At 35.5% G+C, this 21495-nt stretch overlaps 1 pseudogene; it reads left to right on the plus strand.

Annotated features, from left to right (window-relative positions):
* The first annotated feature begins 8941 nt into the window (after positions 1-8941).
* LOC116105204 lies at positions 8942-19851 on the plus strand (annotated as a pseudogene).
* Positions 19852-21495: the final 1644 nt, after the last annotated feature.

Consider the following 21495-nt stretch of genomic DNA (forward strand, 5'->3'; position numbering starts at 1 on the left):
CAACAAGTCTAGCTTTATACTTTTGTAAAGTGCCATCTGTATTATATTTAACTCTAAATACCCATTTGTTTCCTACTACATTGAGATCAGGAGTGAGAGGAACAAGTGTCTAGGTTTCATTCTTGATCAATGCATTGAACTCATCCTGCATGGCAACTTTCCATTTAACACTGGCTCAAGCGTCAAAAGGAGAGGAAGGTTATGGTTCAATACTGACATGTGTAGGAAACACAGATCCTGGTGCAATGTTATCAGTTCCCAATAAGTAGAGCTGCAGATTGATTATGAGAACCGATTGCAGGAAGAGAATAAATTGCTGCTTTAGACTGTGCTGTTGCTTTTGCTTGTGTGATCATAGGATTTGTGTTGATAGCATCATATTTTGAGTTAAGAGAAACTTCAGAGATGTCAGCAAACTTAGACAATGATAAATCAACTTCAAGAGGGCAGGAAGGTATTGAGTCAGATGAGGTGATAACTGGCAAGGAAAAGATGGGTAATTCAGGTGAAAGTAGTGAGGAAGTATATAATTCAATTAAAGTACGAACTGGTGATGAGGAGATGTGAACATAGGAAGTTTTGATTGAGTTAGAATGAGAAATATTTGTTGTGTTAGAATGATTCTGTAGCAGGGATTTAGATTTACGTGTCCAAGAGGTAGGAGTTGAGTTAAAAAGTGGTGAGGTAGGTGGAGAATGAACTTGAGTGGAATCATTAGGGGTAGGTAATGAGTACAAAGGTGCATGCTTAGTAGAGAGTGTAGGTGTAGTTTTATTACCTGCTACTGTATCACTACGATTGTGCTGTGAAGGACTAACTGCTAAAGAACAAGGGGCAAGTCTAGTTGAAGAACCATGAGTATGTATAGTAGTATGAATAGGTGAATGCACGAAAATGAAAGGAAAGGATGAATATGAAATGGCAAAATTTAAATCATTTGAAGAAGGACTAGATTCAGATGATAAAAACACATTTCCATGAGAGAATGGAAATTCACATTCTTTAAATTTGACATTTGGTGTGATAAAAAGTTTGCCATTAGGTTTTAAACATTTATATCCTTTATGCACTAAGCTATAACCACAAAAACACATTTCACAATATGAAAATCAAACTTATGTTTGTTGAGAGTTCTAAGAAAAGGGAAACAAGAACAACAAAACACTTTAAGATGTGCATAAGTAGGAGTAGTTTGAAAAGGCTTTTGATAAGGTGATATATCACCAAGAGTGTGTGTAGGCATTCTATTTATAAGGAACACAGTAGTCTCAAATGCCAGCCACCAAAATTGTAGGGGCATGGAGGCATGTGCAAGGCGAGTTAAATCTGTCTCAGCAAGGTATTTGTGTTTTCTTTTAGGTTGCCATTTTGCTAATGAAAGTGAGCACATGAATGCTTGAATTGAATTCCTTAACTAGTGAGATAAGAGTGGAGAGCAATGTACTTTCCTCCTTGGTAAGATTGCAAGCATTTAAGCTTGTGACCAAATTGCCTCTCGACCAAGTGATGAAACTTGATGAGTACTGACTTAACTTTAGCCTTGGTTCTAAAAGGAAATAATCAAGTGTATCTATTATAATCATCAAGAAACTGGACATAATGGCTAAAACCCTCAAAGGACAATAAAGGTGCAGGTCCCCACACATGACTATGGACAAGTTTTAAAGGTGTACTTGCTTGTGATAAAGAAGAGGGAAAACAATTATTATGTACTTTCCCTAATTGGCAAGCATAACAGAACACAGATGTTGGATTTGGTAAAGTATTAGACTGATTTGAAGGTAAACTAATTTTAGGTGAAGTGTTCTTTGGCAATGTTGTAAGAATTTTATGTAAGATAGTTGAATGTGGATGTCCTAGGCGCTTATGCCAAATCATGCCAGAATTAGCATTAGTAGCAATTAAAACATGTATAGCAGAGTAAACTAAATTGTGATCAGCAGGTTGAACAGTCATATTATTTATAGTAGCATCCAAAAAACTCGAACTACTAGCTTTAATGATAGGTAATGTATTACATTGTTGAGAGCTGGTACATTGTGTATCATTATTACATTGCATAGGTGACACAATATTAGTAGTAGTAGCACAATGCACAGACTTGTTATGAATACTTTGAGAAGCAGTATGCCTATTAGACATGTTACTAGAATGCAAATCACTAGAAAGCAAAGAATTATTGACACAACTGGAACCAAATGCAAATTGTGAAACTAAAACAGATTTAGGAGACATATGAGATGATGCATTGAAGAACTTGGGGTGAGGAACTTGGAACTGGTACAAACCACCTTTAAGATCCCCTTATAGTAGTGTTGCCTTGGTTAGCTTGTCCTTAACAATACAACAGTCAGCATTAAACTCAGCAACCACACTATTATCTCTAATAAACTTGAAAATGCTTAAAAGATTTTTAGTAATTTTGGGCACACACAAAATATTTTTAAGATGGAGACATTTTGAACGCAAAGTACTAGGTAAAAAGGACCAGCCAATATGTCAGATAGGTAGGCACTCACCACTACCAACTTACAGCTGATTTCCACCATCATAAGGCTGACTTATGTTCAAATGGCTGAGATCCGATGCTACATGATCAGTAGCTCTAGAATCCATGTACCATATAGGATTTGTAGGAGTTAGTGAAGTGGCCAAAGCTGAATGTTGACTTTGCTACCGAGGATGCGTTTGCATACCAGTAACATTATGAATGGGTTGAGCAACACTAGTAGATGATAGGAAGGCTTGATTAGTACCTGAATCTTGTTTATTGGGTACTACAAGAAATTGTGAGGGAACAAAATCACCTCCTAGTTGGGAAGCATTAGTGTTAGTGTGAGAATAGGGAGAACCAAATTGTGGTGGTGATGTTTAAGAAAGGTTCTGATAAGAGTCATACTGTTGTGGCTGAGATGATTGAGGAAACTGAAACATCCCTTGAGTGTGCGAGGATTGTGAACCAGGTATTTGTGTGGATTATGCACCAATATTATAACTACCATGATAAGTTCTAGTATATGTAGCGTTAAACCTATGATAGCAATGAGCAGCTGAGTGACCAACTTTATGACAGACTTGGCATATTATCTTATTTCTACAAGTAGTTCGTCCTCTACCTCTCCTATAATTCTAAAAACCAGGTGGTCTTGGACTATTCAAAGGAACATTAGGATAGTAAAATGGTTGTCCTCCGTTTCCTATTCCATAAGCTTCTATGACAAGTATAGGATTGTTTTGATGATAGTGTGGATTCCCTAGTGAGATAAGTGAGGGAACAGTATTAGGAAAGAGGTTAGAGGAAGTTTGAACTCCTCTAGTTGAGCAATGTTTTAAAACCCAACCCGGGGTGAAACCCGACAAAGTTTTCGGGTCCCGGATTGACTGTTGGTCAAACCGGTTGACAAAAACTTTTAAAATTTAGCAAATATACCCCTAAAAATTATAGGTAAGTCCCTATAAGTTTGAAACTTATCAAACACACCCAAATGCAAATCAACCGATGATTGATTGGCAGCGGCGACACCCCAGATGCAACCCTAATCGTCCCTTGAGTCCATTCCCATTAAAATATACCCAAGATCTGGCCGAAATAGGTTTGATTTTGGCCAGATCTCACAGACGTCGACGTCGGCGTCGGCATTCTAGGCCAGATCTCATTGACGCCAGTGTCAGAAACCCTCCCCATCACCTAGAAATTACTCCCCTCTTCCTCCTGACCAAAATCCACCTCACCCCACGCCCGTTAGCCTTGCCAATCGTTGAAAAAATCCCATTGTTGCCGCTGCTAGTTTTGTTCGAAACTCCGTCACCACCATTGCATTCACCAGAACTTTATCTTCAAAAGCCCCAACATTCCGGCCGTCAATTGTTCGTCGATCATCCTCCCAAATCCTAGGGTTTTGGGTAACTAGGAAAAGTATAAACCCGACCCGTTAAAGCTTTCGGGTCCCGGTTGAACCGGTCGGGCTAAGTTTTAAAACATTGTAGTGGAGTGAAGTTGAACATCAGAAGACTTGTTCTCTACATTGAGTCCAGATAAATTGACTGAAGCTAAATTAGCAGAGCTATTGTATGGATTAATTGAATTGAACTTATCAAGTCTAATCTCAAATTTCTGCTGCAAAAATTGAGCCTCCTGTAACGTAACATTGTCCACTTTTGATTCAGGCCTAGATGTAAGATTAACTACAACTGCGTCATACTTTGGGCCTAAACCATCAAGCACATACTACAATAATTCTTCATCAGATATAACCAACCCACTGGCAGAGAGGCTTTCTGAAATTTCTTTCATTTTTTTATGTATTCTGCAATTCCTAAATTGCATTTTTGAGTTGTTTGTAATAAATTCTTTAATGAAGTGCTCTGGCTTTTGAATCATTAATAAGCTCATTCTCTAAAGTATACCAAATCTCTGTTGAAAATTTACACTTAAGAGACATTTCCATACTCTCGGATATGGATGCTAACAACCAACGCACAAGGAATTTGTCTGTATGTTTCCACATGATATAAGCAGGATTAATCTTATCACTAACAGAGTCACTAGTAGTCTTAGGTTCTCCATGAATTTGTCCTAATTCATTCTCAATTGCGGAATTAGACAGTATAAGAGGAGGAGGACGGGGAGCTTTATCAAGCAAGTGATCCTCAAGTTTGTGTGAACCAAACCGTAAACAAGACCTATGAGCTCCAAAAACGATAGTTATTCCGAGTGAGTTTAGGATTTATCACATGCAGATTCGACACCAAAGCTGAGGTAGTGCGATTTGAAGATTCGTGCATCATTTCTTCAGCACTTTTGAGCAATTGTGAAGAGGAACCAGAAACCTTTGCCATTGACGTGAGTCACCGCTTTGATACCATGTCAATGCAGCTGAAGGAGCAAGAATGTAGCTAAAGAATCAAGAAAGAGAGAAGCAAAAACGAGTTTGGATTCTGTTTCAAGGAATCAATTTCTGTTATTTTTCTTAACTGAATTGGTAAAGCTACAGTTGAGTTTATATAGCAAAATTACATTTCTAAACATCAACCATTGTGTTTTACAAGATTGCACTTTAGTCCTGTTGACCTCCACTTGAGCAACATAGTCAACACTCTCCCTCAATTCGAACCACATAAAATTCTTTAAGTGAATTTACCAACACTTTTATTGTCTCTGCTGTTTTAGAATTTACAGTGTTTTGAATTGATTCTTTTGTGGTGTTGATAGTTGGGGTGGGAATGGGGTAGCCATTTTGGATTGGTGTTGTGATAACAGGCTGGTGGGGGGAGATGGTTGCGGGTTTTTTTGGCTGGTTGGCAGAGATGGTTCCGGTGAAGGAAGGGTGTCTGTTGGTCGTGGTTCTATGGTAGTGGAGAGAAAGGAAAGTAAAAAGGCAAGGGTCGGCCCACGCCATCCCTGTAATTTGGAAAAAAAAAAAAAGTGGCCAATAATGATTTCATTGTTTAAAATAATTTCAATTAACCCTCGAATAATCAAATCCAAAAATATGCTAAATAAAATTTTACCCAATCAAATAATTAAACCCAAATCTAAATGAAATTTTAGATTATAAATAGGCCCCCAACTACCAACAAGCGCCAGCTCTCATTACAATTCTTTTAAAAGAAATTTTTAATTTTTAATTTCTCTTTTTGTGGGAAACAATAAATGTTAGTGTAATTGTTAAATATTTATTCTTGATCTCCAAGTGGGAGACTTTTGCTTACAAAAGCAAGAGATTTATTACTATTGAATGGGGACTGTAAGGATAGAAATTTGAAAAAAAAAAAAAAATTTGTTTGATGACATGGTGTGTCTAAATTTTAACTCTAAGAGGTTGGTCTGTCAATTAAGAAAGTTTAGTCTCTTCATTAATTTTTTAGGTTCGAATTATCTCGAGGTCACCTAGGGACGTAGCCAGAATTTTTATTCAATAGGGTCAAAAGATCTAAGTTGATAAACTGAAACCCTAAATCTTACAACTTAGGCTGTGTTTGTTTCAGTTTTGGGAATACTACTTTTAGTATTCCCAAAAAAGTTAAACAGTAAAATACCCAAAAACTTTAGGCTGTGTTTGTTTCAGTTTTGGGAATACTACTTTTAGTATTCCCAAAAAAGTTAAACAGTAAAATACCCAAAAACTCAGATTTTTGGGAATACTACTCCCAATATTATTCAACTTTTTTTAAACCCCTTAAATTTGATAATTTAATTAAATACCCCTAAATATTTTTTTTAAAATTACAAAACACCCCAATAATCCACATTTACCAGATTCCGGCCACCATCACCGGAAAATGGCCGGAATCTGGTAGGATGGTGCACTACCGGCTGAATCTGGCCGGTAGTGCGCCGATCTAGCTTTATCCGGCCAGATCCACGTTGGATCTGGCCGGAAAAGGCCAGATCTAAGGCCAAAGATCTGGCCGTTGACGGCCAGATCTTTGGCCGTAACAGTCGGTCACGACGGCCAACAAACGGTCGTCGTTGACCATCAACGACGACCGTTTGTTGGCCGTCATTGAGAGCAAATACGGCCAGATCTGGCGGTTGACGGCCAGATCTGGCCGTAGATCTGGCCTTTGCCTGCCAGATCCACCGTGGATTTGGCTGGAAAAGGCCATATCGGCGCATGACCAACAAGATCCAGCCGGTCATGCGCCCATAAGGTGACTTCGGCCACCTCCGGTGGTGGTGGCCGACTGGGGGTGTTTGAGGGTGGGTTATGGGTATTTTTGTTAACTTTTAATGTTTTATTATTTTGTAAAAAAATAAATATATAGGGTATTTTATTAATTTATAAATCCTACATCGTAATACCCGCCCAATTCAACTTTTTTTTAACTTTTTTCAAAAAACTTTTCCCAAAACCCCCAAATTTTGAACCAAACGGAGCCTTAGTTTTTTCAAACAATTTCTACCATCCTAATAAAATTCAACTCATAAATTTATGAAAACTCATCATTCCAAGTATAAATATCAAACAATTAACCAATATATCAAAATTAAATCAAATCCCAAAATCTCTACAACTTAGGGTTTCATAAATTCTTTAAACAATTCAAAATTAACTCAATAACTAACAAAAAATTATCAAACCTAACTTAAAACAATAGTTAATTAATTCATACCTTATCATAAACAAAATTAAATCAAAACCCACATTAAAATCTAAGAATTTAATCTTCCAATATCAAACCCATTTATTAAACTCAATAAAAACTCATAGTTTATATTATTTCATTAATTAAGAAAGCTAGAAGAAAAGAATTTTAAGTAAAAAAAAAAAAAAATATGCATCATTTTGCATTGTAATCCAAAAGAGTAAATTTTCTTGAGTATAAAACCAAAGGAAAAAGATAATATGAGAGGAAATGAAGAAGAGAGAAAAATTAAGAAAAATGTTAATTAATAATTCATTTTTGTGGGGTTAATATGAAATTAAGTAGGTCAAAATTATAAAATTTATAAAACATAAAGATTTTTTTTTAATTTTTTAAAAAATTGAGTGGTTCAATTAAACTGACAACTCTCTATGTGAATATATCCCTATCGTCACTATATTTATAGATTACCTTAAAACATTACTCTTATAAGATGTTTAATCAAATCCGATTAGATAAAGTGGTCCTGTCTCCTGTTATCAAAAAATCATAGTAGTGTTGACTTTCTTAACTTTGGAAAATTTTAGAATATTGATGAATTAAACTCTCGTAGCAGCCAGAATTGAAAAATTAACAGATTAGGAGAGGGATGGGTACAAGCAATTATCATTACTTAGCAATAAATGTACAAGACATCTAATTACTTCTAAAATTAGATCTGAAACATTTATTGTTTTTCATTTATTATCTATAATTGTTCAATTATTGTTCCCAAAACACACCTAACACCAATTTATTCACTCCACATAAATTTTAAAGAATAATATTATACTAATAATTTTTTTGTTACAAATTGATATAGTAAAAGATAATTAGATAATTTTAAATTAAAAATAAATTTTCATCCAATCATCTTTTATCACATATATTTGTTTAAATTTAATTACTACTAAAAAAAAATAAAAATTGAAAGAAATATGTTGGAGAGAGGCCTGATATATACCAAAAAATTCTTGCTGGCGATTAACCTACAACTTATTATATAGTTTTTTTTTTTTCCTTAAAAAATCTTTTAGGGGTTATGCTTACTAACCAAAAAAGTTATTGATTACTGAGAATCATTAGATCAGTGTGATTGAGATTATCGAAAGATATATGATAGTTTTTGCTGGAGTTGTCGACTACTTCAACATTAAAGGGTTACACAGACGTATTCAGGGGTCTCGCTCCCCAGTTAGCGGGTAGGGGCCTCCTCCCCGTAGGCGGTCTAGGCCTTTTCCATGTATAACTATTGAAAGATTTCTTTAAGTCATTAATCCCTTTTAGGGTTTGGATATAGGAATATGAGTTCTCATAAAACTAGGTTTTGTCACTTTAAACCTAGTATATAAACATATTTTTTCTCTTAACTCGGCTAGACGCAGCCCATATTAAATGAATCAGGATAAATTGCACGTGTTATTTTCTCTTTGTTTACTGTCTGTGATTTATTTTGCTATTGTTTTGTTCTGGCTGCTGTCTCTATTTCATTCAGTTTTAAAGTATTGAATTGACAATATTATCTACCCTTAACAATCATTGGATATAGTAGTACTATTGAAACTATCATGATAGGTCTAATGATTCTTGTTGTTATATATAGTAGTACTATTGGGATCACTTTTTTTTTCCCCCCCTTAATGCATGTCTAAGCCAAATCAAATTCATGATACCTTTTATATAGATTATCAGTAAGTTCTTTTGCTTCTAACAATTGTTATGTTGGACTTGAATTTATATTAAACTAGAGCAAAAAGAAGTCGAAGCCTCTAAGAAGCCTGGGGAGCTCCTAAATTGGGATGATATGCAAAAGATGAAATATTCCTGGAATGTAGCATGTGAAGTGATGAGACTCACACCAACAATTCGAGGAACATTTATAGAGGTCATGACAGATTTTACTTACGCTGGTTACACCGTTTACAGGGGATGGAAGGTATATGGATACTTATTTGTTACGTTAATTTTGGATACAAAATTTTATTAATTGAAATTTTGTCTTTTTAGTATTTATTAATTTTTGCTATTCATAAGCGTGATCTAAATTTAAAAAATCACTGATATATATCCTAAAGAGCTCGCTCTTCCTTTCTCTATATAAAAAAGTGATGTAACTTATGAAAATAAGTTTTTTTTTTTTTTAATATATATATATATATATATATATATACCAAATGTTTGCTTGTAACATAGACTATGACATTTAACGTTACAAAATATGAATTTTATTTTGGAAAGGGCAGAAATTTTAACCTTCAAAGTGGTTCTGCTCTTGGAGACAGGAGACAAAATTTTGGCTCTGTCATTGCTCTTGACCATCATGATTTGATTAGAAAAGTATTTTCTACAGCTAGATTGGACAGTGGATTCAACAAACATGGACGCTAAATACTTCCCAGATCCAGAAAAGTTTAACCCATCAAGATATGATGAAAAAAACAATTTAAGGTGCACTTGTTTTAGTATTTTGGATAGGATTTTTGATATTTTTAGAGTTGGGTGAGAATAACGAGGTAAAATTTGAAAATTAACAAAAACACTTTCTAGGTTTGTTAAATAACTAAACACCCCTGTAATAAAAATATTAAAAATTACAAAAACACCGCCACTCACCCATCAAATTCTGGCAGCCGGACACCACTGCTGGAGGGTAGCCGGAGTCGTCGTATTGGAATACAACTGGCTGGATTTGGTCGGTCGTGCGTCAAGATGACCTTTTCTAGTCATATCCACCTTGGATCTAGCCAGAAAAAGGTTGTTGATAGCTAGATCTGACCATGTTTGGTTGTCAACGATGACCATATGGCCAAATTTTTGGACGTAGATCTGACACTTTTTAATCAGATCCACGATGGATCTGGTCGAAAAATGATAGATCGGCCACTACCGACAAGATCTAGTTGGTAGTGTGCCATTATACCAAATTCTGGCTACCTTTTGGTTGTGGCCATCAGAATCTTCCAAATGTGGGTAGGTGAAGGTGTTTTTATCAAATTTTAAACTTTTTTCTAGGGGTGTTTAATTAAATTAATAAATTTAAAAAGTCTAAAAGTAATTAAATAAAATATGATAGTATTTTCTAAATAATGAAATAAACAGTTATTTTGAGAGGGGATTGGATATTGGATAGAAAATATTCTACCAAACAGACCGTTACTTGCCTGCGCCTTTACTCCATTTGGAGTTGGTCCTCAATCGTGCCTGGCATAACAGTATTCTCGAATGGCGGTACTCACTTTTATTCACAATGTGGTGAAGAAATTTAAATGGGAGATGGCAATTCTAGATTAAAAAATTACAAGCGACATGATGCCTTCTCCAGGACAAGGACTTTTAATCTGTCTTTATCATCATTAAGTCTATAATATATGTTAAAGTTTCCATTATTGAAATGGTTATATACTATTGTGATATTATTAGAATAATATTAACGATTGGATTGATCCAACTTATCGAAAATAAGATCATTATTCCAACATTGGAGATGGTCTATTTACATTATGAAAATGATATACATATATGTAGTGCTTTCAATAATAATTTGTTAAAATCAGTAATGTAAATCACTCTGAATCCAACATGTATATATTTATATCATTATTCATATACATATTCACATATTCATGGAGTTTTTCGGAAGCAAAATAATTTATTCACAATAATTTATTCACTAACTTCTAGCCATATCAATTTGTTGTTACTGTGTTCTTCAAAGGTTACAGACTCTTCCAATGTACTGCAATTCTCAGAACAATGGTTTTTGGGAAATCAGAATAATTGTATGTATTAGGGACCTGTAACGGTTCCCCCTTTTAAAGCACACAGAAGGCTTTCCATCAAAGACAACTGTTGGGGATAACTGCTGAAAACTACTCAGCAATTTAAATTTTTATATAAAATAATATATATAAAAGTGAAGGACCAAATAGTAATTTTAGGGCAATGAATTTTAATTAATTAAAATTCTAACATTTTCCCGCTTGGTCTAAACTTTTATTACATAAGCCACAGCTTAGTAGTTTTATATTCTTTATGTTTAGTTAGAAAAATAGAATTGCATAAATTATAGTGGTAAGTCATTTTTAAACAAGTCATACCTTCCACGTATTACTATGCAATATTCTGCTTCTAAATAAATGCTTAAATGTGGAATATTACTTTATGAACAAACCTCAAATGTTTGCTCAAGGTCATCCAGATTGTTTGTTTGTCTCCAACCAAAATATATATAACTTAAAAGAGAAAACAAACTAAATTACAAAGTTTCAGAGAATGAAAGTATTACCTCTCACAGTGATAAAGCGAGATGTAGTCCCATTTGTATTACATGATCCTTGAACATCTTTGGTGGCATGCCTTTTGTCAAATGATTAGCAATCATCTGCTCGGTGTGTATGTGGTCAATGAGCACTTCTTTGGCTTTAATGTGCTCCCTTATTGCTAAGTATTTAATGTCGATGTGTTTACTTCGATTTCCACTCTTATTATTCTCAGCAAAGAACACAGCAGCTGAATTGTCATAATACAACCTTATTAGCCTAGACAACTCTAAGCCTAGAAATGAAACTTCTCAACCAAATACCCTATGTAATAGCCTCAAAACAGGAAACAAACTCAGCTTCCATAGTAGAAGTGGCAACCAAAAATTGTTTGGTACTTCTCCAAGATATAGCACCTCCGGCTAGCATAAAAACATATCTGGATGTTGATTTCAGAGAATCAACACAACCAACGAAGTCTGAGTCTAAATATCCGATGACTTCTAAAATGTCAGGCCGTCTATAAGTAAGCATGAAACCTTTAGTTCTTTGAAGATATCTCATGACCTTCTTTGCAGCTCTCCAATGATCTAAACTTGGATTACTTTGATATCTTCCTAACATGCCAACTTCAAAAGCAATGTCAGGTCTAGTGCAAACATGAGCATACATTAGGCTATGTTTATTTACTTATTGGGATCATTATTCTGAAAATTATTCCAATCAAATAAGATTTTTTCTATTGAAAATGAAAAGAGGGGGGGACTTGTTTCTATTATCTTATTCTATTCAACTAAAAAATTTAGATCATTTTAACCCCCTATATTTGTTAATTTAACTAAACATCCCCCACAATAAAAGTTTAAAAATTAATTAAAGCACCTTAGCCAGCAACCACCGTCGACCACCGACGTGGGAATGATGCACGGCCAGTTGGATCTAGTCAATCTTGCCATTTCCAACCAGATCTATGACCAGAGATTTGGCCATTGATGTCTCCATTTTTGGGGGGTGTTTTGTTAATTTTTAAAGTTTTATTGTTGGGGTGTTTAGTTAAATTAACAAATATAGGGAGTTAAAAAATAAATAATCTAAATATTTTCAGAAAATGTTTTCCAAAAATTTATTAAACAACTATTCAACATTTTATCTAACTCTGATATAATTTTTAAATATTATACCAAACATATTCTTAGAATTTTATCCTATTCTATTTAATCTAACTCAACTCAACTTAAAATAGTTTTTCAGAATCAATAATAATAGGTTCACAACTTTCTCTCACAACCTGTGACATGACAGTTCATCATTTGTTTGCTCGCAAATGGATTGGTAGGACTCATTTTGTGAGCTGACCAATGACAAGCTGTTACATCAAGAGTTATGAGAGTAAGTTGTGAACCTAAGATAGAATAGAATCCTATCATATTCTATCTAATCCAACTCATCTCAACTTAAAATCTTTTTTCTGAATATCATATTTTAAATAATCTACCAAATAACCCAAAGTGATTTAAGTTTGAATATTTAACTATTCTATAAACTATCTTGAGAGCCACTAATCTAATAATGGGTCCCCGAATATAAGTCCAAGGGACATCTGAACACTTGTAAGGACATGATATTATAATTTGCATTAAGTATCTTCCAGGCTGTGAAACAGCTAACGAGTTTAGGCAGAGAATTAAATAACACAGATTTTTATGTCGGTTTAACAATCTAATGTAATCCTATAAATGGATATGTTAATGCTTGATTTTGACACTAATAATTCGTACGTGCAAAGTGTTAAACTGGTTTAAAAATTACACGTGAATGAAAAATACAATGAAGTAAATGAAAGATGATTTTTAAAGTGGTTTGGATGCTTAAAGTGAATCCTACGTCCATTTTTCTTTTATATATAATGAATTATCAGGAGGTCGTCGTTATTGAATACGCGTATAAGTACAAATGACTGATTTTAAGAGATATCTCCAAGTTACGTTTATTTCTCTGCTATTATGATGTTTTTAGATAAAAAGTATCAATCAAAATGTTGGGTTGTATCAGAATCTCGAAATGAGAAGGGGAGCATCGTTATTTATAGTAGAAGGTTTCAGGGTAATGATTACAATTCTACAAGTAGGTGGTGTAGGTGTAAATACAATTCCTACCAGCCGGCTCCCATTGGTGATTACATGGCAGAGATATCTTCAATCGCACAAGGCTTGGACATGTGGCTACTCCCTCCCACTCGTAGATAAAGCCTGAGTCTGTCAAGTTGATGACAACTGTACTCCTTCTATCTTTTTGATAATGTGGTAGCTCCAGGATGACATAAAACCTTCCTAAACCTGATTGATGCTAGCTGACGTAAGCTCATGTTAACCTGATTTTTAGGGATAACAAGATAAATCATTTATTCATGAAAGGGCACTAACTTGACGCAGATATTACAGCAACAGTTTTTCAGAAAAGGTGACACCATAAAGGGCCACATTTTGAGTGGCTATCAAATCTGTAGACTTGGCTTATCGTGCACCAAGAACAGGAGTTTTTAAGGACTGGCCAACTGGAGTTGTATATTAATATATGATAAATTGAAAGAAAATTGTCATATTATTATATCCAAATAGCTGCACATGAATTTTAGAAGGCCCTTCATTGACAGGTCTTGTTCTGTGTCATTTATTTCAACTCCCTTAAAATGAAAACACTTTGAAGAGATGTTTCCATGAATTATTTGAAGCTTTAAATCACTAATTTTAAAATGCACTATGAAAGAATTTTCTCCAGCATCTTTCTCAGTATGTACAATTTAATAATATGGCGCCTATACTCAGTTACTTGAAAGACAATGTCGTCTCCGACATAGATCCTAAAGTCTTAACTCTCATTAATCCAAAATAACCAACCTGGGAAGTGCACACTGACCGAAATCCATTTACTTTGTTTAGCAAAAATTATAATTCCTGACTCAATCTCTCTCCCATTCTGAGCTCACCCATATATTCATGCAAAAAAATGGCTTTCATCTTCTTTTTACGTCACCCTTCATACTTCTTTTCTCGCAAGTATGGTTTGTTCTGCTTTTCGACTAGCCATTTTAGTGGGTATCTTTAATTTTCGAAGTATTTTAACTGAAAGTTTAATATTTCTTGTTGCATAGATGCCAAGGTGGAGATTTCTCCTAATTGGGATCATACTTGTTCTACTTTCATGTCACTTTCTGCAACTTGCTTCCGCACAGATCTACTCATCCATTGAAGGTTGGTTTCTCTGTGATTTTGTTAAGGGAAACTCAAAACTTGGAGTTAATTTCTTTATTGGATTCTTAATCTCTTTGAAAAATTATGTCATGTCCTGAACTATGCATACAGTTGATGCTTGGCAAGCTGTCCGCGAGGCACTCAAAGATACGAGGGAAAAATCTCAATAGCGGAAAAAAGACTGATCCATGTGTATCAAATTGGACGGGATAATCTGCTTAATGGATCAAATGATGGCTATCTCCATGTCAAGAACTGTAAGTGATAATATGACGATTTTATGCATACAGTGATGCACATTTATAATTGAACTCATATGGATTGTTGGACTAATACATTTTCTGTTTTTCTTTTTTCTGGTTTCTCTCGCAATACAGCGGTTGCTAAACTGAACTTTCTGGAAAACTACTCTCCGTCACTTGGGTTGTTTTCTCATTGACCGTAGTGAGTCATGATCATTCTGTGTATCTTGATGATATCTTGTTATGCCTGAATTCATCCGTTGTTAACTCAATTTAGTTAGCTTTTATCTTCATTTTCCAGGAATTTATGTGGAACAATTTAACCGGCAGCATACCAAGGAGATAGGCATCTGATTACTTTAAAGCTTCTGTAAGCATCAAATTACAGCTTTAAGTCGAGTGATAACTTATAGTTGGATGCCGAGTTATCATTAAACTTAATTTTTAATACTCCCGTGATAATTTCGAACCTATATATGGAAGTGTATTTTTCATTTGCATGCAGGCTTCTGAGCGAAATCAAATATCAGGGCCTATACCAGATGAGCTTGGTTCTCTTTCTAATGGTAACAATATTAAACTAGACATACATATTTCTGGACACTGCCAAAATACTTTTGGCAAATATGACGCAGTGCCGAGACACTTGTAAGTGCCTTCTAGTTAGCACAAATACTTTAATAAAGCATATTCATGTTTTTAATTGGCAGTCATTTGAACAACAACTCAATCAGTGGTCAGATTCCACCAGAGCTTCTCTGGCATTACCTCAACTCTTACACTTGTGATTTCATACATTTTTATTGATGTTGCTTATTTTACACAATGAGTATGTTTCTGTATGGTTGTGCAATGACATATATTTTGACAATTAATTTGCAGCTGTTGGACAATAACAATACTTATCAGGGTATCTTCCGCAAGAATTTTCCGGATGCCAAACCTGATGATTTTGTAAGTTCACCGTTCCTTCATGTTCTCTTGTGTAATGACTATCAGACTCCAGTATCTCAAACCTTTTGGTTCTGTGGCTAATAACCCATTTCTCTTATTGTTGCAGACAATTTGATAACAACAACTTTGAAGGTACCGAGATTCCAAATTCTTATAAAAACATGCCCAAACTGGTGAAGTGTAACTCCTCTCCCTTCCCATGGATTTTTCTTTTATTTTTTATTTATACAACTGCCAATGCTAAAATATACATATGAAGGCAATGGTACACAAAAACTGAAGGATCAATAACATGTGCTTATTTCTTTCCTTTCACCTCAACAGGAGTCTTAGGAATGCAGATTGCAAGGAACTATTCCTGATTTTAGCAGTGTACCGACCTTCTTTACTTGTAAGTTGCAGGAGTTGTTGATAATTTCTTGGCAATAAATGATGGTTATATCTTTATGTTGAACAAAGCTAGTCAAAATTAATATTTATCTCCACAATATTTGTTCTCGCATTTATGATTATCATCTGTGCACAATTTCCAAGTATTGATTTGAAAAATTGGGCTGAATTACATAACCAAGCTTTTAGCTAAATTACTAAGACTTTCTTAGAGTTGGTCTTCATCTATATCTGACCTCGATTACTTTTCATGTTACAGAGATCGTTAGCTCGAATCAACTTACCGGAAGGCATACCAACAAATAAGCTTGCAACATATCACAACTATGTATGTCATTTCCATGTTCAAGTTCCTTACACGTGCTACTTTTTTCATATATACATACATATATCTCTGGCTATTGCTTATAATGAATTTCTTTATACCTTGATATGATAAAGGTAACTTGTTTGTTTTCAATGTTGCAGTGATCTATCCATAATAGCTTACTGGACCTATCCCCTCAATTTTCAGGTTTACTTCTTCCAGAGACTGTAAGAGGCTCTCTCTCATTTTAATCTCAATTTTTTTTTTTTTTATTGAAAATCTTAGAATTCCTCAATAGATGAAGATATATGCGGTTAAAATTTATCTCCAATGAATACTTAAGATGGCAGTTTATATCTTCCTATGAATAATTAATAAGCTAGTTGTAATTTATTGCAGGTCACTTGAAAACAATATTTGAGGGTCAGTGTTCCCTCAACATTTGGCAGAATGTTAATTTTCTGCAAATGGACACTTACCTTGTAAGACAAGAAAAAGTTAATGGTTTTTATTTGCTTAGTTTTGAATTAACTACATCAGGAACAGTGGGTCGAACATCAATACTACATTCTAGTTACCTAATTCTCATAAGATCTTCTTTTTCTTTTTTTTCTGCAGGGATTTCCAGAATAATTCACTTACAAATGTTTCGGGTACATAGATCCTCCTCAAATGTCACCATTAGGTGAGTATTTGTAGTCTTTGCAAATAGAAATCCATGTAAGAAGTTTATTACTTATCAGTTGCAATTTTTGGATGCTTAGCTTCAGGGCATCCTATTTGTCAAATGCAGAACGAATTCCTAATATAGTTCAATTCTGTGGACCCCAATATCGGAGATGATGAGGTTTCTGGAACTTCAAATAACACTTCTAATCCTACCTGCCCCCACAGTCCTGTCCGGCAAGTTGTATATGGAATATGTCCCAGAATCACGCCTGCTTCCTGCTTCTGTGCTCTGCCCCTTGGAGTTGATGTACGTTTGAAAAGTCCTGCATATCGATTTCCCCCATACATGAATGCATTTGTGCTGTACGTGACCTCTCCAGTCTTGGCTTGAATCGTTTCAACTACTTATCAACTCATTTATGGCAAATGGTCTAGCTATTGATTACCTAAAGGTTTTCTCCAGTATATCAATATACTACCAATGAATTTAACAAGATTGAGGTCTATCATTATGGACCGAATTGCTACATTTACTCTCTCTTGAGTGATGTCTTTGGCCCATATGACTGATCATATTTTACTCGCCATGGACCTTATGCAGATGGTAAGTCTCAAGGCTGCAAAATTTTCCAATTAAAATTGTAGTTCCAGTTCCATTTCTGGCCTGCTATTCTGTGGGTTACTATTTACTTATCCTATCATCAATGATCTTACCTAAGAGTATTACTCATTTTCATGGTATGCAAAATTTTGTAGTTCAATAATTATAGTTAATCATATTTGGTTGCATTCTTAAACTTAATGGCAAGGTGTTCTCAAACCTGTCTTGTTGCAGTCATTCTCGAAGATCAAAATACAGGCATGAGCAAAGGTGCTGGATTGGAATTGTGTTAGGTCCATTGCTGGCCTAATTGGCGATATCTTTGGTCTTGTTGTTTATTTTCTACAAAAAGAATCAAACACAAGCAAGAGTTTCAAGAAACAGTCAAGTAAGTTCTTTTGTATTTGCCTTGACCTAGAGGGCTACTTCTCTTGTTTTTATATTTAGAAGCATAAATGATGTTTCTTTTAACAGTGCAAAATTCCAATCAAAGCTGCGTGTCAAGGGATTTAGTTTCACAGAACTTAAAAGCTACCAGTGGTTTTAGTGAGTCCAGTCTAGTTGGTCAAGGAGGCTATGGAAAGGTTATATAAAGGCATTTTGGACAATGGCACAGCTGTGGCAATCAAGAGGGCACAGCAAGGATCCTTTGCAGGGTGAGAGAGAATTCTAACTGAAATAGAAATTTGTCAGCGTTTACATCATCGCAACCTCGTTTCATTGGTTGGATATTGTGATGAAGAACGAGGCAGTACTTTATCCATTGCCACTTCTGTAAAATATTATGGCATTATCAGAAAATTTTTGATACTCTCCTCATAACATGCCTGGATTTTAGAACAAGATAAAATTGCTCAGTAAAATAAGATACATTAATAGTAGGTAGTGAGCTTCATTAACTGCTAATACTCAAAAGTATCCTTGATTTTTGTGTTTGCAGATGTTAGTATATGAGTTTATGCCTATGGTTCTGTATGACCTCCTATATGGTAAATCTCTAGATTTTTCCTCCCCAGTTTACTATTGCAAAACTTGGTTTGTTCTACCTCTTGCAACCTATATCATGATGTGAATTTGATATTGTTGGTGTTATGACAGGTAGATTCCGAAATCCTGAGTTTCGCCATGAGATTGCATATTGCATTGGGTTCAGCCAAGGCATTATCTACCTCCATAAAGAAGCTACCCACCCATCATCACAGAGATATCAAGGCAACAACATATTGTTGGACTCCAATTTACTGCAAAAGTTTCTGATTTCGGAATCTCAAAGCTTGCACCAGTTTCCAACTGATATCAGGAGTGAAGGTCATGTATTCACTGTTTTGAGAGGCACCCAGATAGTAGCATTATTGAAACCGTTATGAATTTGGATTTCTCAAGTCATCTTTCTCAATTGATCCTTTAAATGATGAACACTGAACACCATGCTTCAATTTTCAGAGTGAATTCGAACCCACTTATTCTCCTATTGCAGGGCTACCTTGATCCCAGTACTTCCTCACCACCAGTTAACGAGAAGAGTGATGTTATAGCCTGGAATTGTTTTTCTCGAGTTGTTGACAGGAATGAAGCCTATTTCTCATGGTGAAACATTGTCCAGAGGTACTTTGATTTTTTTTTTACTTTTTTCCCAGCACTCTCAATATGCCTTCGTTCACACCTAACGTCTGAGAAGATGCCATGATTTAAATGCAACAACAGGTGAATTCAGCATGTCAATCTGGATGATGTACTCTGTAATAGACAGCGCATGGGTCCATACTCTTCCGAATGCCTCAAAGATTTATGGCATTAGCCCTCAAGTGTTGTGAGGATGAGACAGAGCGTCGACCTTCAATGCTGGAAGTGGTAGAGAGAATTAGAGAACCTATCTTCAAGCTCCAGAATCAGAAACATCCTAAACAGATTCAGATATCTCAGCCTCAGATCCTCAGGAATCCCCACATCATCTCTCTATTCCGAAAGAAACTCATACGTGTCTGGTGACTTTCCTGAAGCTGGAAGCGACCTTGTTAGTGGTGTTGTCCCCACCATCAGGCCTCGCTGATTCCCACTATTTCTTTATGGAACTTTATACTAGAATCTACTATTACTACTGTTATATTATCTCCTTTTTGGCAGAAATAAAGTGAACTCTGATTTTGTGTGTATCAGTTTGTATTAGCTCGATGTACGAGCTGAGAGGTCGTGTCAGTGAGCTGTAAAATAATACATATTTGTCTTTATTAGAGCCACTTGTATATTTGATCATATGTAGAAGACTTTCCATAGAAACAAATAGAAGAGCTCAGAGAGGTAGGTACCACACTCGCCCAAATAATTATATAATGGCTGGGTAATGGGCCTTTTGTAGGATTGGGTTGGGCAATGAGCTTTTTGTGGGTTGATGAGAACTCTCTAGAAAACTAGTTGGCCAAAGGAGACATGCTCAAGTCTTTTATAACCCACTACGCCCACACTTATCTTTTCCAATGTGGGACTCAACAACACACACTATGCGTCTTACAGCTGACATCTAACGTCGACCTCTTACCCTTGGGATACAACACGAATCTCCACTTTCTATTGGGCCTCCATGCCCTTCTCGGGGTAAGCAGCCCAGGCCAAGGTCGCTCAACACTCTTTCTTCCAATGTGGGATCCTAATACACCACCATGCTTCCACGCACCGACAAGGTCCACGCTCAGCCTCTTACTCTCAGTCGGCCTCTTTATCCCCTTGGGTGACTACGTCATATCCCTTCCCTCGACCTCTGCCTTTTCTCGAGGTAGCATCCTAGCTCGAAGTCAACCTGCCAGTAGGCGTCCACAGTGGACATAGAATCATGCTCTGATACCAATGATAGAACCCTCCCACTCATGATATTAATTGGATGGCAATGGGCATTTTGTAGGAAATTGGGCTGAGTAGTGACCTTTTGTGGGATTGGTTAAAACTCTACTGTGGAAAACTGGCTTGTCAAGGGGGGTGCCAATTTCTTTATAACCCACAGTGCCAACCTTTTTCCTTTCCAATGTGGGATCCTAACATAATCTAAACTATGTGATTAAGTAAATGATGGGATTTATTATTCAATAACCACTAGCCTTAATCCCTACAAAATCGATATAAATTGAGCAAACAAAGGGTAGGATAAATCACAAACCGTATACATAAGGGTTTATCTGTTTGATTCTCTATGAGAGGTTATATCTACTTTACCGGTGCAAAATTTCATATGAAACCTCTAAATTATTACCCTTAGTAGTGTTTTAGGGGCATCCCACCTACTTGCTTAATGTCTACAAATTTAAAAAATACTATTTAGAAATTCGCTTAGTGAATCAGCAATTTACCCTGTGGGATTCATAGCGAACATTCTTTGTTATGAACCACCACTGGGTCGCCTGATGATAAAAGAGTAAAAAGAGGTCTCATGAGCTCTTAAGTTTAAGTCTTCCTAGGCACTAATAGAGGTGACTACTGGAGCTTTTACCTGGCCAGCAATTCCAAGGTCCTGGTGGATTAATTAAAGTATGCGTAAGCTAGCTCGGTCACCCCCGGTGATATTAAAAAAAAAAAATCTTTATTATAACTAGAAAATTGCTATAGGATATGCATATTTGCTTTCTTTAATTCTAGTTGAATTTAGTTCCGAACTCAACAACAAATCCTCCTGTATCTATCAAGAATAGTATATTTCAAATCCCAA

Source organism: Pistacia vera, unplaced genomic scaffold (genome assembly GCF_008641045.1).
Source record: "Pistacia vera cultivar Batoury unplaced genomic scaffold, PisVer_v2 Contig495, whole genome shotgun sequence".
Taxonomy (NCBI): domain Eukaryota; kingdom Viridiplantae; phylum Streptophyta; class Magnoliopsida; order Sapindales; family Anacardiaceae; genus Pistacia; species Pistacia vera.